The following is a 14,451-nucleotide window of genomic DNA, read 5'->3' on the forward strand; positions in this document are numbered from 1 at the left end:
ATAATTTCTATCAAGGCATTGTTTTATATGTGGTCAATTCTGGTTAATTAGATTTATTCATGAAGTGGGTTAAATATTTAGATATGATACATATATTTATATTTTTATATATATATTTAATATGAATTTTTATTATTCTATTAGGATTATTTTATTGGGATATGAAATTTAAATGACGTCTTTAGAAAGGTGTATTATTTAATGTGGGGTGTTTTATTCATTAAAGTTATTATGACTTTTTCCTGTTCAAAATTGAAAAGAGGCAGATTGATTATTTGTGATTAGTTAAATTTCTAGTCTTATTAGATTAATGATGACTTCAATTTCTCTTAATCAATATGGTTGTGTTTTATTAAATTTAAAATGTTGAATTGCAAGTATATATGATGTTATTAATTTCAAAAGATTGTTTGAGTATGGTCTTAGTGAATTTGGCATTTCTTGCAAGGGGCTTATTTTGTTGCAAATTCTTGTAAATGTTTAGTCGTCCTATTGTAGTGTTCGTTGTACCTCTTGATCAAGTGTTGTCCTCATTTGTTGTTTTAAACCATATTGTGCTTATTCCTTATGGTTAACCAAGGGTTAGTAAGACTATGTTTTGTCACCTATATTTTGTAGTGGTGTTATGGTTGTCTATTTCTCCATAGGGTCTTCGTAGAGTGGCCATGTTTGTGTAGTGTCCTATGGGAGAGTGGATTTCGAGTGGGGGTCGCGCCCAAAGTGGTTGGCTGGATAACCCCTCGAAAGTGAGATAATAAGTGATAACCTAATAATTAATTAGGGGGTGGGTAGTTCTTAACATTAAATAATATATTGTACCTCGTGCATGGTTGAGTGCTCGTATAGGCTCAAGATGTAGTGGGAAGGCCTGGAATGACAAACCAACCACCTTGTCTTCACGAAGGGTTGGTAGGGTTTGCATGATACTTGGATGGAATCGGGGGTTCGGGAAAGGTTACCAGGATAACCCAAGTTGGGGGAAAGGACCTATGGAGGCCTACCTAGGGTAACTATCATAAGCTATGCGATGACACTCTCTCTTTAGGGTCACTAGTGTATTGTGATGTTGAGTTCACCTGGAGTATTGTGGAGTCACACTTGTATTGTCGACCATGTTTTGCCTGTGCTTGCTTGAGGGTCTTCTGCTATCTGCTAGCATGGTGGGGTGGTTCCATTTTGGGATCACATGGTCGGGTGGTAGTGCCACTTCCCATCGGATGTATTTGTTCGTGCCTTCATGCAAGGATTGGCTTCGTAGATATTCTTGTGGTTCATGATTCGTGTATCATCTCATGTTGGAGATTATTGTACTTCTGAGACCTACGTGGTCGTTTGTATCAATGGATTTATGAAACCTCGTATTTGGTAATGATGTAAATTTTATATGTATTATTGGAAGCCATGTATTTGATGAATAATGTAATCAAGTTATTGGATGTTATTATCTCAATTATCCTTATGCTTTCTACAAATGCTTTCTTGAGGAGTAATATATATTGTAATACTTTCAATCTTTCAATGATGAAATCTGTTATGTGAATATGGTTTATTGTGTTCTATAAGCAATTGATGGATAATTGGATTAATCTTTAGTTTGGAATTTAACTTTTCGTATAATTCTTCGTCGGTAACCCTTTAGGAATTCTTGTGTTAGTCTTTTGCTTGTGTAATCAATGTGTAATGTAGTAATTAAAGCACTTAATGTGCTTTATACTTCTTCTTTTTTTTAATTATTTCACCTTTAGTTGCTTAGTTGTGTGGTTATTTCTTTGGGGTTCCTGGCGGGGCATTACAAATATGATGAAAGTGAAGAATGATTAGTAAGAAGTGAAGAATGTTAGGAAATAAAATTGATTGATGGATAGAATAGTTGATATGAAGAAATGAAACTATCACAAATTCTTGTGTCTTTGTTATAGTGCAACATTTTCATCATTGAGCCTTATTATGTTTCAATGGAGCTTTGTACACCAGGGTATAGGGAACCTAGGTGTGAATGATATCCCATTGTAAAAACAAACACATTATAGACAAGGAGTGAACCCCTCCATTCTAGGTATAACACTAAGGGTCGAGTCACAAGCATCATTATCCTTGACTTTTATTTTTACATAGGATACTTGTCGAATGAACGTACCAACATAGACACCAAAGTACCATTTCCCTAGAACTTCATTAGTTTACACCACAAACAACAAACAAATAAAAAAGGATCATGAACCATCGCGGTTCCTCTAGTCACTTGTAGACATCCTCAAGTAGCATAGGAACATTACCTGTTGATAAAGATAAATTAATAAAAGATAAAACTAACTTGACCAAACGAGTCGACAACCATACTGATCTTCTTGCCAAGGATAAGTGTTTCTTGATAGGATGATTGTTTGATAGGATGCCCATTATAGGAAAGATGTATCCATTAGGATATGATATTTGATAGTGTGTCTATTTTAGTAACGATGTATCCATAAAGGCACATTGTTTGATAGGGATGTTGAAACTGATAGGCAGTTGATCAATTAAGTTGTAGGCTAGTTTGGTATTTTGTTTGTTGATACATGATTTGTTAAGCTAAATGTTTTGATCTATTTGTGTTTTGTGTCTGTTGAAATAAGGGTTTGTGTTCTATTGGTTAAAGCATTGAGTTATCGTTGTGGAGATCAAAGTTCAAATCCCAAAGGGACATCCAATATGGAATTAAAAGTTGTGACTCTTAGTCTTCCACAGTTGGTTTCTAATAAGTGGATTCTAATTTGTGACTCTTGGTCTTCCATAGGTTGATTCTAGTGGGGTTGCTCGAAATGAGATAATGGTGGTTTCTTATAAGTGGATTCTAATTTGTGACTTTTGGTCTTCTACAGGTTGATTCTAGTGTGGTTGCTTGAAATGAGCTAGTATTAGTGTCATGTAATGGCCTCAAGTTGATACTCGTATGAGCAAAATATTTGTAAATGATCTGGACTATAAAAAAAAATGCTTGTCGTTTGCAAAGTATAATTTATTGTGAATTGTGATTGATGGATTGTTTTTATAGTTTTAGATTGTTTTTCTAATTTTTAGGTTTTTAAAGTTTATTTGATGTTGTTTTTGGATTTTTTAAGGGCATTAAATGAAAAAAAAAATGGATTTTGAAATCTTTTTGACGCTTTTTGGATTTTTGAAAGAGTTTTTGACCTTTTTTTTGGATTTTGAAATATTTTTTGACATTTTTTTATTTTGAAAAAAAAAATTGGATCATTGATTGAGGTAAAAGACATGTGTCATGATTTATTCTCAAGCAAGAAATATTTATTTTATCCAATGTCTAGCAAGGCATAGAACATTATGAATTTATCGAGGAGCTGGTGAAAGATGGAAGTAACTTATTATAGATTTAGAGATGATTTGGTTTCCAAGGACTATCTTGTGATGAGATAACATATTTATCCAAGCTAGAGGATGGGATATATCAAAGTGAGGCGATATCTTGGTGCGATAAATGGCATGTGGTCTATAGGCATATATATGTCAAGAGGACTTTGAAAAACATGTTTTGCATTTTATGTCCTTAGTTTTGATCAAGATCAAGGATGGAAAAATGGATATGGATGGAGATAGGATATGGATAGGAGAAGCAAGACCATAGATAGTACAAGATGATGGAAGGAAGGAATGGATATGATAAGGGATATGAACTAGAGGGTATGGATAAGGTGAAGCAAATAGGATGTCTGATGCTTATAAAGATCCTTATCTTTGTCAAGATCAAATATGGAAAAATAAGATGGGTGTAGATAGGGTGATAGATAGTGGATGAGGGATAATGGGATATGTGGTAGGAAGGATAGAGTGGATGAAACCTTCCCCCAAGTATAGAGGTATCCATTTGCAAAAGGGTGATATGTGAGATCGTCACAACATCTAGCGACACCCAAATAAGTGTTCTTCAACATTTCAAAGATAGAGACCCATGTGAGAGTTGAGAAATACAACACCACAGGAGCCCAAATGATCTCTACAAGCTGAATAAACCTGTTACAAGGAGAAGGAAGGAAGCAACAAAGAAAATCACAAACACAATAAAATGCTCAAGAATGTGAGAGCTCTGTATTCACAAAAAATGTGTAATAGAATAATAATACAAAAAAAAATATTTAACCTCTAATAGGTCAAAAAACCCTAAAAGGGAAAACCCTAGGCTTGCACATAATAATTAATAAAAGAATTAATTATTATGCACCTAATGTTAGCTTAAGTGTAAAACAGATAAAGGGGAACTTGATTAATTAAACAAATGACATTTAATTAATCAAGTTCCCCTTTATTACTCTAACACCCCCCCTTAAGCTAGACTTAGGGAGAAGCTAAAACCTAGAACAGCTACTAAAAGCAGGAACGATGGGTCCTGGCAACAAGGCCTGATCAGGTACCCAAATACAGGAAATCTCTATGAAACGGAGAAAAAGGAGAAAACCCAGTGGGAAAAAACTCCTCTCCAAAATAAGATAAAATAACACCACTGAAGAATGAAATAGATGCAAACACTAACGAAGAGTAACTGCTGATCTGAAGAACCTCCACAGAAATAGAACATGACCAGGTAGAGAAGACTGTAATCTGCATGAGTGCCCTCAAATGACACTACTCGAATCAGATGGCAAACAAGGGCAAACAACTGAACTCGAAGATACAAATGACATGAGACGCCAAAGCTTGAAGAGTTGATCAATCAAACCAAGGAAGCATTAGAACCAATAGGACAAACCTCCTCATAATACTGAAAAGGGAGAGGGAGAGGTACACTGAAAAGAACGACCAACAAGAGCTGCATGACGACGAACTAGGAACATCAAAGGTGCAGAGAAAGTACATAGTGTCATGGAAGTAACTCTCACTTGACACACATCATGAGGCAAATTTCATGGAAGGAACACTCATGTTACAAAGTTAGATGGCAAACAAAGGCAAACATCAACCCCCCCATGGCACTTTATAAGTAGTGCATGTACAATAAGGCACAAGATGTGCAAGATCCCAAGTAAACAATGCACGATGGCACTTTATCTCAATGTGTGTGCATAAATAAAAGCTACAAGGATAAGAAGACTGGAAATAGAAAGAATAGCCAAAACGAGACATCCTACTCAAAGAAATAGATCCCAAGACCTGAAACATCCAAGACATTTACCAGAGTGCTAAAAAGCAAAAACCTGAATAAAATATTCCTGGAGAAGAATCTGGAAATAAACTCATATGACTGGAAAGTAAACAGAACAAGCTTTCCAACAATATAAAGTTTTTTGAAAAACGGAGTTCAATGCTCAGTCTATGGCCCCAGAAGTGCAAAAAAGTGACCCCACTTTGACTGGAAAAAAGTATAGTTAAACAGCAAAATTGGAAAAAAATTCCTAAACCATGAGGTCTAGCTTGGAACCAGCTTTTTGATGCCTATTCATTTTTAAAAAACCTACTCTGTTTGCCGAAGTTATGGCAAAAAAACCAATATGTTGTCAAAACCCTTCAAGGGAAAATAAAAATTAAAAAAAAAGGGCCCCCCTACTGGTGGCAGGGAGGTGGCGCACTGGTTGGGCAGTGGGCGGAGCTCAAGTGGTGGTCAGAAAGTGCAGAGGCAGCGGCGGTTGGGCGAAAGGTTGTTGGGCGGCCGAGCGGTGCAGAGGCGACTGCAGGCGGGGGCCGGTGGGCGAGGGAGGCCAGCGGAGTTGACGGTTGGCCAGGAAGTGCCAGCAGGGGAGAAGCAGTCGATGGGCGGGGAAGCGTCGGCAGGGAACCGAAGGCCGGCGGCAGCATAGGTACACGGGGCCAGGGGACAAAGGAACCCACAGGTACATTTTAATAAATGCCCCCTCTTTTAAAACAAATCCGCCCACTATTAAAAAAAAAATTTTGCCAAATTTTTTTGATGATTTTTTGATTTTTTTTTTTAAATCAAATTTCAACCTGTATGTCGTAAAAAGGCAAAAAAAAAATTATTTTTTCTCGAACTGTGTGCCAAGGTCGTACGGCCTGGTACAGAACAAAAAATACCCCCAGAGGCTTAAGTGTCGAAAAAGATCAAGCTTTATATGACCGTAGGGGTTTTTGGGCCTTCTGAGCACAATGGTGAGGTCCGTTTAGGCCCAAAGTGCTCAGGAAAAAAGGCCTATCCCTAAGTGCACAAAAAATCTTTTGAAACCCCAAATTTGCTTCCAATGCAAAAAAAACTCAAAACAAGAACAGGTAGCTGCAAATCTGAAGCTCTAATACCATGTGAGAGTTGAGAAATACAACACCACAGGAGCCCAAATGATCTTTGCAAGCTAAATAAACCTGTTACAAGGAGAAGCAAGGAAGCAACAGAGAAAATAATAAACACAGGAAAAATGCTCAAGAATATGAGAGCTCTATATTCACAAAAATGTGTAATAGAATAATAATACAAAAGAAAATATTTAACCTCTAATAGGTCAAAAAACCCTAAAAGGGAAAACCCTAGGCTTGCACATAATAATTAATAAAAGAATTAATTATTATGCACCTAATGTTAGCTTAAGTGTAAAAGAGATAAAGGGGAACTTAATTAATTAAACAAATGTCATTTAATTAATCAAGTAAAGACTCGATTACTCTAACAACCCAGTCCACACTTAGAACCTCCTAAAAAATCAATAGAACATATCTAGTGACCAGGAAGCATACTCAAAAGGGAAAAACAATCCCAAAATGGATCAAGGTACTTAGTCTTTGATTACCCATGTGTGTGCAAATGTATTCATTCTTATCCATATGATCATTGTAATCTTTAGAATCTGAGGTGACTAGCTACATGGGTTATCCTAACTTTAAAAGCATCCTAGATAGAGCCTCGTTGCTAGTGAGGGTCCATAACCCCGATGAAGTTATCATTGTAATCTCACAAATGTTTCTCTATTTCTAGTCAGGTGTCCATAGCCTCGATGGAGTTACCCGCATGTTCCCAAATCCAAGCATTTTGATATTGCATTTTTGCTTTTCTTTTCTCAGTATTTCTTTTCTTGCTCATGCTTTTGTTTTGATCTTTTGATATTGATTGTTCTCTTGTCATCTACTCTTTTGTGTGTTGGCTCGTAAGCAATGAAGCTCACATAGGTTTGAGAATTACAATGGTGTTGAAGTAGGATTTTAGATTTTTCACTTGTCGCGTCTTCACCTAAGAAATCACAATGACTTAGACCAATTGATTAAGTCTGTGAGATATAGTAATCAAACGATGTTCGTATCAAGATACAATAAGTGATTCTCTTTCTAAATCGAGTATGTATCCCGACCAAAAGATAACGTCAAAGAGGAACAACCTCAAATTTTAAAGAATCTCATGAATATATATCTAAGAAATGGACTGAACATAAGATTGAGCATGGGAGAGAATGTCACAAAATGACACAACCACCTATTTCACAGATGAAGGATTTATGCACAGGATTAAATGGGAGGGAGAATGATGTAAAATGGGTGTTGGATAATAGATAGGATGTTGGAAGATTTATGCAAGGATAGATGGAAATGTCTTCAAGATGAATTCTGGCACACACCTTGAGAGGTGGTGAAGTAATAGAGGATAGGTGGATCTTGGATTTTGATATTTTGAGGGAGAGGTGGACATGGATTTCAGGACATAAGGACCCAAAATGGATGAAGGAAATGATGGAAGAATAGATTTGAGAAGTGGGAGATGTGTAGATGGATGATCAAAGGAAGCTTTTGGAACATCAATTCTGGATGCCAATTTTGATTTTTCTTTGGGATGCAATGATTTTATGGGAATCAAAATTGATTTTCACTTTTCTTTTCTTTTTGGTTCTTTGGAACGTGTTGCTTCTATTAGAGGTTTAGGAATCCACAAATTTTTTTATTTTTCTTTTCTCATAATGGGCCTTTGTGGCCTTTTGGATATTGTTTTTTTTCTCATGAATCAAATTTTTCTTTGTTTTGACATGTCTTTTAGATGGGACATGTTGATCTTTAGATGTATGTGGATTTTTGGACTTATGGATCTTATGCTTGACATCCAAATTTCTTCCAAACGAAATGGGAATGAGATTCTTGGATGAATAGGAATGATATGGAGGTCTTTTAGATGGGTTTATATAGGTATATGGTTGGAAGGTGCTCAAAGATGTGTGCCTTTGTTGATCTTAATTTATGACAAGGTAATTGGATTGTGAGCTAGGGGTTATATGGCTAGTGGATGGAGGGATGTAAGGTCCTAAGATAGATGGAACGGAGGAATACTTTGATTTTGGGATAATTGGACCAAAAATGGATTTAGAAGATAGGGGTTGTGTATGCTTGGATTTAGATGGATGAATGTGGGATTTAGTAGGGACACCAATATTTTGAGAGTGAACCATGTAGCCAAGGTCATGATAATTGAGATTTGCTTCGATATGAAGGAGTTTTGATATACCTTATTCATGCATTCCTAACCCTTTTCCTTGATAATGCATGTTTTGACAAATCTTTTTTAGCAAAGGGATACTTGTTACTTTTCAAACAAGATGCAAGTCCATTTTAAAGAGGATATGGTATGGAAGAAATGATAGGATCATGAAGTAGACCAAATAAGATGAAAGTGGAGGAACCCATTTGATAGGTATGTGGTTTGTGACTAGCTTTGGTGGGGGTGATGGGATCTTGAGGTGAATTAGGATCATGAGGGGGATTAGGACAAGGAGACAAAGCAATACCTAGATCTTGACTTGGAAGAGGATCATTAGAGTTTGTGCTTTGCTCTTGATTCTGAATTGGATCATTGGAGATGATGGAAGGGATATCATGATATTTCTTAGGACGTGGGTGTTGAATGGGACTTGGAAAGTCACTTTTCTCTTGAGATGGAAGGGGATCATCGTGAATGGAATACAAAAGGATGAGGGGATCTTTATAAGATTATTGATAGGTGGGATCTTGATAAAAATTTGGATTAGATTGGAGAGTCATGGTATCTTGATCTTTATTTATGAAAGGACTCACTTTTTTTGACTTTGGATTATCCTCTTGACATGGGTTAGGAGTTTGGACATGTATCAAGGATTCTTGGAAGGATTCAATACTTTGGCGTGATAATAATGGATTTTGAATGGGACTCTTTGGATTGGATTTTGACATATTGTTTTGATCACAGAAGGTAAATGAGATAGCTTGAACTTTCACAGTTAACCCTGTGTTTGAGCTAAGTTTTTTTTTATGAACTCTATCGAAGCCTTTGGTGACGAGGTTGTTGTTTTGTGATCTTATTGGAATACAAATCTTTGTTGGAGGAATTTTTTTGTGTTGAAAGAATAGAATACACAATGGTTGTTTGATTTTCTAACAAATTAAGAACACACTTAAGTACAAATTCCTAGGTTGGCAAAAGGCAATATCTCATGGATTCCCATTCTAGATAAAATTTGAGCTGCACTTATTTAGAATGGATAGCATAGAAGTTTGGTAGCACTAGCTCTCCCACCATGACACTAACTTCTTGGGTATACATGTAGTGTCCTTCCTAGACTCACATTTTGATTTATGCATCGATGGACTTATTTAGACTTATGGTTGATGTTTTGATGATTACTTATGACTCTATTTCTATCCCAGATGATATTGATGATGTTAGATACTTTATATAGACATATGCTATTTGATGAATTATGTGGATGATTGATATATCTTAGACTATGATGATGATGGATCTATATTTGATGATTTATATGTGCTCATTATGCATGATGGATCATATCTCTTATGGGATTTTGATGATATCTTGGCTATGCCAACCCTAGTTCATGATCATGATGACGTATATGTGTTGTATATATGTTGTATTGTGTGTAATAGTGGATGAAGGATTGCAGGTACCAGACATCGACACCACCTAGTCTCATAGGTTTGAGTGTGTCATAGTCCAATGGTATGTTGTTGGAGATGGCACGTGTTTCCCTCTCATACTCTAGGCTTAAGTTGTTCACCTTATTAGTTGTGTTGTGGCACAAGTTAGTGGTTAGAGTCTCGTGTCGATGTTTGACCCTATGTCAGGTTGCTTGTGATGTCGTGAGTATGTGATTAATATTTGATTAATATAGAATTAATATTATAGTTTGATTATTTATTTATTATGTGGATGATTATTTAATATTTATTTGTATTGGCTTGATTATTGATTATTGAGTTTGATTTATTGATTTATTATTTATTGGCTATTTATTATTTATTTTTAGTTATTAATTGGTGTTATTTATTTATTGGGTTCTAATGTTTATTTTAATTTAATTTATTTAATTTAATTGGTTTGATGATTTATTGTTTAATTGGTTCTTTATTATTTAATTATTATTTATTATTGAGGAGTTTATTTATATAGTTTCATTTGATTTATTAATGATTTGCTAATGTTTATAATACTATTGCTATTAAATATATATTAACATTTGTTATTACATGGTTATTGGGTATATTATATAACTTACCAACCCTTTTACCCTATTGACTGAGTTGAGGGAGGTAAGTAAATAATATTATTAAATATTAATTGTCTTGATATTGTGCATGGTATGTACAATATATAGTTTTATGGAATATTTTGATTGGTGGATGATTTTCTATAGTTTTGCATTAATTGCTTATTTATTGAGTTTTTTTCAAGTTACCATTCAGAAGAATTTTGCCAGCTTTTGGAGTTTAATTTCATTTTGAAGCTTGGATTGTTGAAGATTTTTGGATTGAATTTGAGGATTGTGAGGTTGGATTTGTAGGATTTTTTTGCTTTTCTTCAAGTTGATTTCTTGCCTTGGTTGTGATTTCCAGGTTGTAACTTTGATTTCTCTCTACATTTTAATTCGAAAAGATTGTCTTCTTTGTGTTTTCCAAAAGATTGAATGTGAGGGATTTTTTAGTGTTTAAGTTTGTATTTTGGTTTGGAAAAGATTTAATTATGCATATATGCATGTATGTACAATCTGGGAAATGGACTATTGTTGGGAATGTTATTTTTGCATATTGTCTTATAAATTTGTGTTTTCCTATTTTGCGTTCTTGTTGTTGGCATTATTAACAATGATGTCAAGAGGTTGTAAAGAAGCAGGCAGAGAGTAATGTTCATAACATGTAGGTTATATCAAGAGGTTGCAGTGGTAGAGAAGTAGGCAGCAAGTAATGTGCATAACGCGCGGGTTATGCTATTCAACTAAAAAACTATTGTAGATTGCATAAAAACATGGGTTACAGAGTACAAGTTAGTGTTGGTGATGATCTATATATGCCACGTTGTACGTTGGACCAATCGGGTTTCATTCATGGGGACTGCAGATTCAAATATGTTGATTCATGGCAGTTCGACCAGTATGGCGGTTTGACTCAACAACCTATGTAGCTCTTCAAACTATTGCATTTGAATGGTATGGTTGAGTTAGATTTGAGTGGTCCCCATCCGTCTAGGTGTACACATATGTACATGTGTTGGAAGCTCAGTGGATTTCTCATGCTGAGAGTGTGTTATTGTAAGTCCTGTGATGTGTTCATGAGCGGGGGAGTGACCATGCGAGATAACTCCAATGTAAAGGAAATGGTATTTCCCTTATCCCGCAACATGTTGGTTGGGTGTTGAAAGTGGTGCGGGACAAGAGTTTAATGGAGGTCGATGACCCCCTTCTATCCCGCGACATAAGAAACAAGGACTTATGGCCTTGTGGGATAACGATAGTCAAAGGAGGTCAAAGTAGATAGATGCTCTCTCTTATCTCGCAATGTCAAGAGTAACTAACAAAAGTCATGTGGGATAAGGAACTTAAGGGAAGATTGTTGTTTCCCTTATCCCACATGGGCTAAGATGCACACAAATTGTTGTGCAAGATAACAAGAAAAGCATGTCATGAAGAAAACCCTTATCCAAAGTGGGTTCACAACAGTAATAAAATGGTTACGGGATAAGAATATAAGGGAAAAAGAAAGGCTTCCTTATCCCGCACATCTCTGTGGGGATAAGGAAAGGGTCACGAGATAACGAATTGCGTGTTGAGGCAAAACAAAAATCTTATCCCGCTAGGTGAAAACTAACAAAGAAATATGGCATGGGACAAGAACAAGAAAAGATAAAAGGGAGAAGTGTTATCTCACGTGTGTTGAGAGACCATGCCAATGAGGTGTGGGATAACAAGAAGGAGGAAGGCTTCTTGAAGCTTATCCTATGAGGCATATAACACGAAGATCAACCACAGTATGAAGAGCTCGATTATCTATGTGGCAGTCAACCAAGTGTGACAAGAAATGTTGAACGACAAATTTGATGCCACAAATGCATGTCGATAGATGCCGAGGCTTTTGTGGTAGCTGGCCGATATTGACCAAGTGATGTGGATGCAGAAAATGAAGACAAGTGACCCCCAAGTGGTCGATAATGAAATCCGATATGCAGAAGTCAGTGATGATAGAAGTTGGTGTCAATCTTTATAAAGTAAGCCGACAAAGGATGAAGGACCCATTAATGGTGAACCCGTTGTAGTCTGTTGATGGGCTCGAGATGATTGACAATGGTTGGATCAAATATGCTGGATAGATCAAGTTTGATAAAAATAGAAACCAAGTGCAGAAGGTAAACAGTACAAAGACCAAAAAGAAGAAAATAGAGTAGGGTCATTCAATGTAGGTGGTAAATTCAAGGAGGGAAATCCAATCTATTTCAAACTGTATCCTTAAAGAGAAGATTGAGATTACAAAGTTTAGTAATATATGTATTGATCGACCTGAAAACAGATAAAATACATTTATTGTATGCAACTAGTCTGAAATCATTCTGCAGATAGAGAATAAGATCTTGTTGGAAAAGAAAGCTAACAGTAGGTAGAGAAATCCAATATGATTCATTGGGAGTAGATGAGAAAGTGACAATTAGTGAAACTAATATCATCTCTTGAAGTTAATAGTGTGAGAGATGTGTTATGTGTTGTAGTGAAGTGCATCGTTGAATGAGTGAGATAGGGGAAGTTAGACTTTGAGTAGGTGCAGAAATAAAGAAGTGAGAGTTGTTGTAGTAGTAGACGATTGAGGACATAGAGTAGTCTAAGATAGGTGAAGCTGAGGCTGAGTAAATAATAAAAAAGAGCAGAGAACAAAGAAGAAGAACAAAGAACTATTTGTAGAGAACTGATAGGGTGTAATCCTCAATATTAGAGAGAGTCATTCTCAAGATATGAGAATTTTGTAGTGTTACAAAATTCATTTGTAACCTGGCTTTATCATTGTAAACCTGAATCTTATTGTGATTTCTCTAAGTGGGTGCTCAAAGTAGGGGTAGGTTCTCCTTTGAGTAGGTGCTCATAAAACTAGGGGTTGGTGCTCCTTGAGTTAGTGCTTCTTGGGTTGGTGCCCTAAAACATATTGTAAACTGTTATTTACTATGAGGTTAGATTGGAGCAGTAGTCCCCAGCAGCTATTCTCACCGAGGTTTTTTCCCACATTGGGTTTACCTCGTACATCTGGCATTATGTGATGTGCTCTTGTGTGTGTGTGTGTGTGTTCTCAATTAATTTGCAGTAGCAGTATTTGCACGCATAATTAAAAAAATTAAAATACACTGATTCACCCCCCTCTCAGTGTCCATTTGTGTTCTTTAATTTGTATCAGAGCCCTAGGTTCCCTCATAGTAAAAGCTTTATCTAGCTTGGGTAGATCCTACTTAGTGAACACAATGGCTAGAAATGAATCCTCCTCTAAAGAACCTATCTTTGATGGTACTAACTATGCCTTCTGGAGAAGAAGAATGGAAACTTACTTGTCCTCCTTAGGCTTTGATGCTTGGATGTTAGTGAAGAATGGTTACATTGTTCCTCAAGTTTCTCCTATAGACCCAGATGCTAAAAGGGAATATGAGAATAATGCTAAAACTAAGAATGCAATCTTAAGTAGTCTGCCAGATACAGTGTTTGTCAAAGTCATGCATTGCACATCAGCAAAAGAAACTTGGGACAAGTTTCAGAAGATATATGAAGGAGATACCAAAGTGAAATAAGCCAAACTACAAAATCTAAGAGCTCAGTTTGAAAGTCTAAAAATGAAAGAAGAAGACAAGATAGTTGATTATCTACAAAGAGTGGATGAGACTGTGAGTGTTATAAGAGGACTTGGAGAGGAAGTCAAGGATGAAGTTACTATCAAAAAGGTTCTAAGATCATTAACTTCAAAGTATGATACAAAAGTCTCAGCTATTGAGGAAGCTAAAGACTTAACTAAATATTCTATGGATGAATTGGTTGGCTCTCTATTTGCTTATGAAATGAGAACAATAAGTGTTGAACCTTCAAAGAGAGAAGTTGCCTTAAATATCACACAGAAAGGAAAAGAACAAGCCACAAATGAGGATTAAATGATTCCGATGTTGTTGTAGTAAATTTTGTTAGGAAACTCAAAAGAGGCTCATGAAAGTACAAAGGTAAGCTACCTTTCAAATGTTTCAAGTGT

Source organism: Cryptomeria japonica, chromosome 7 (genome assembly GCF_030272615.1).
Source record: "Cryptomeria japonica chromosome 7, Sugi_1.0, whole genome shotgun sequence".
Taxonomy (NCBI): Eukaryota; Viridiplantae; Streptophyta; class Pinopsida; order Cupressales; family Cupressaceae; genus Cryptomeria; species Cryptomeria japonica.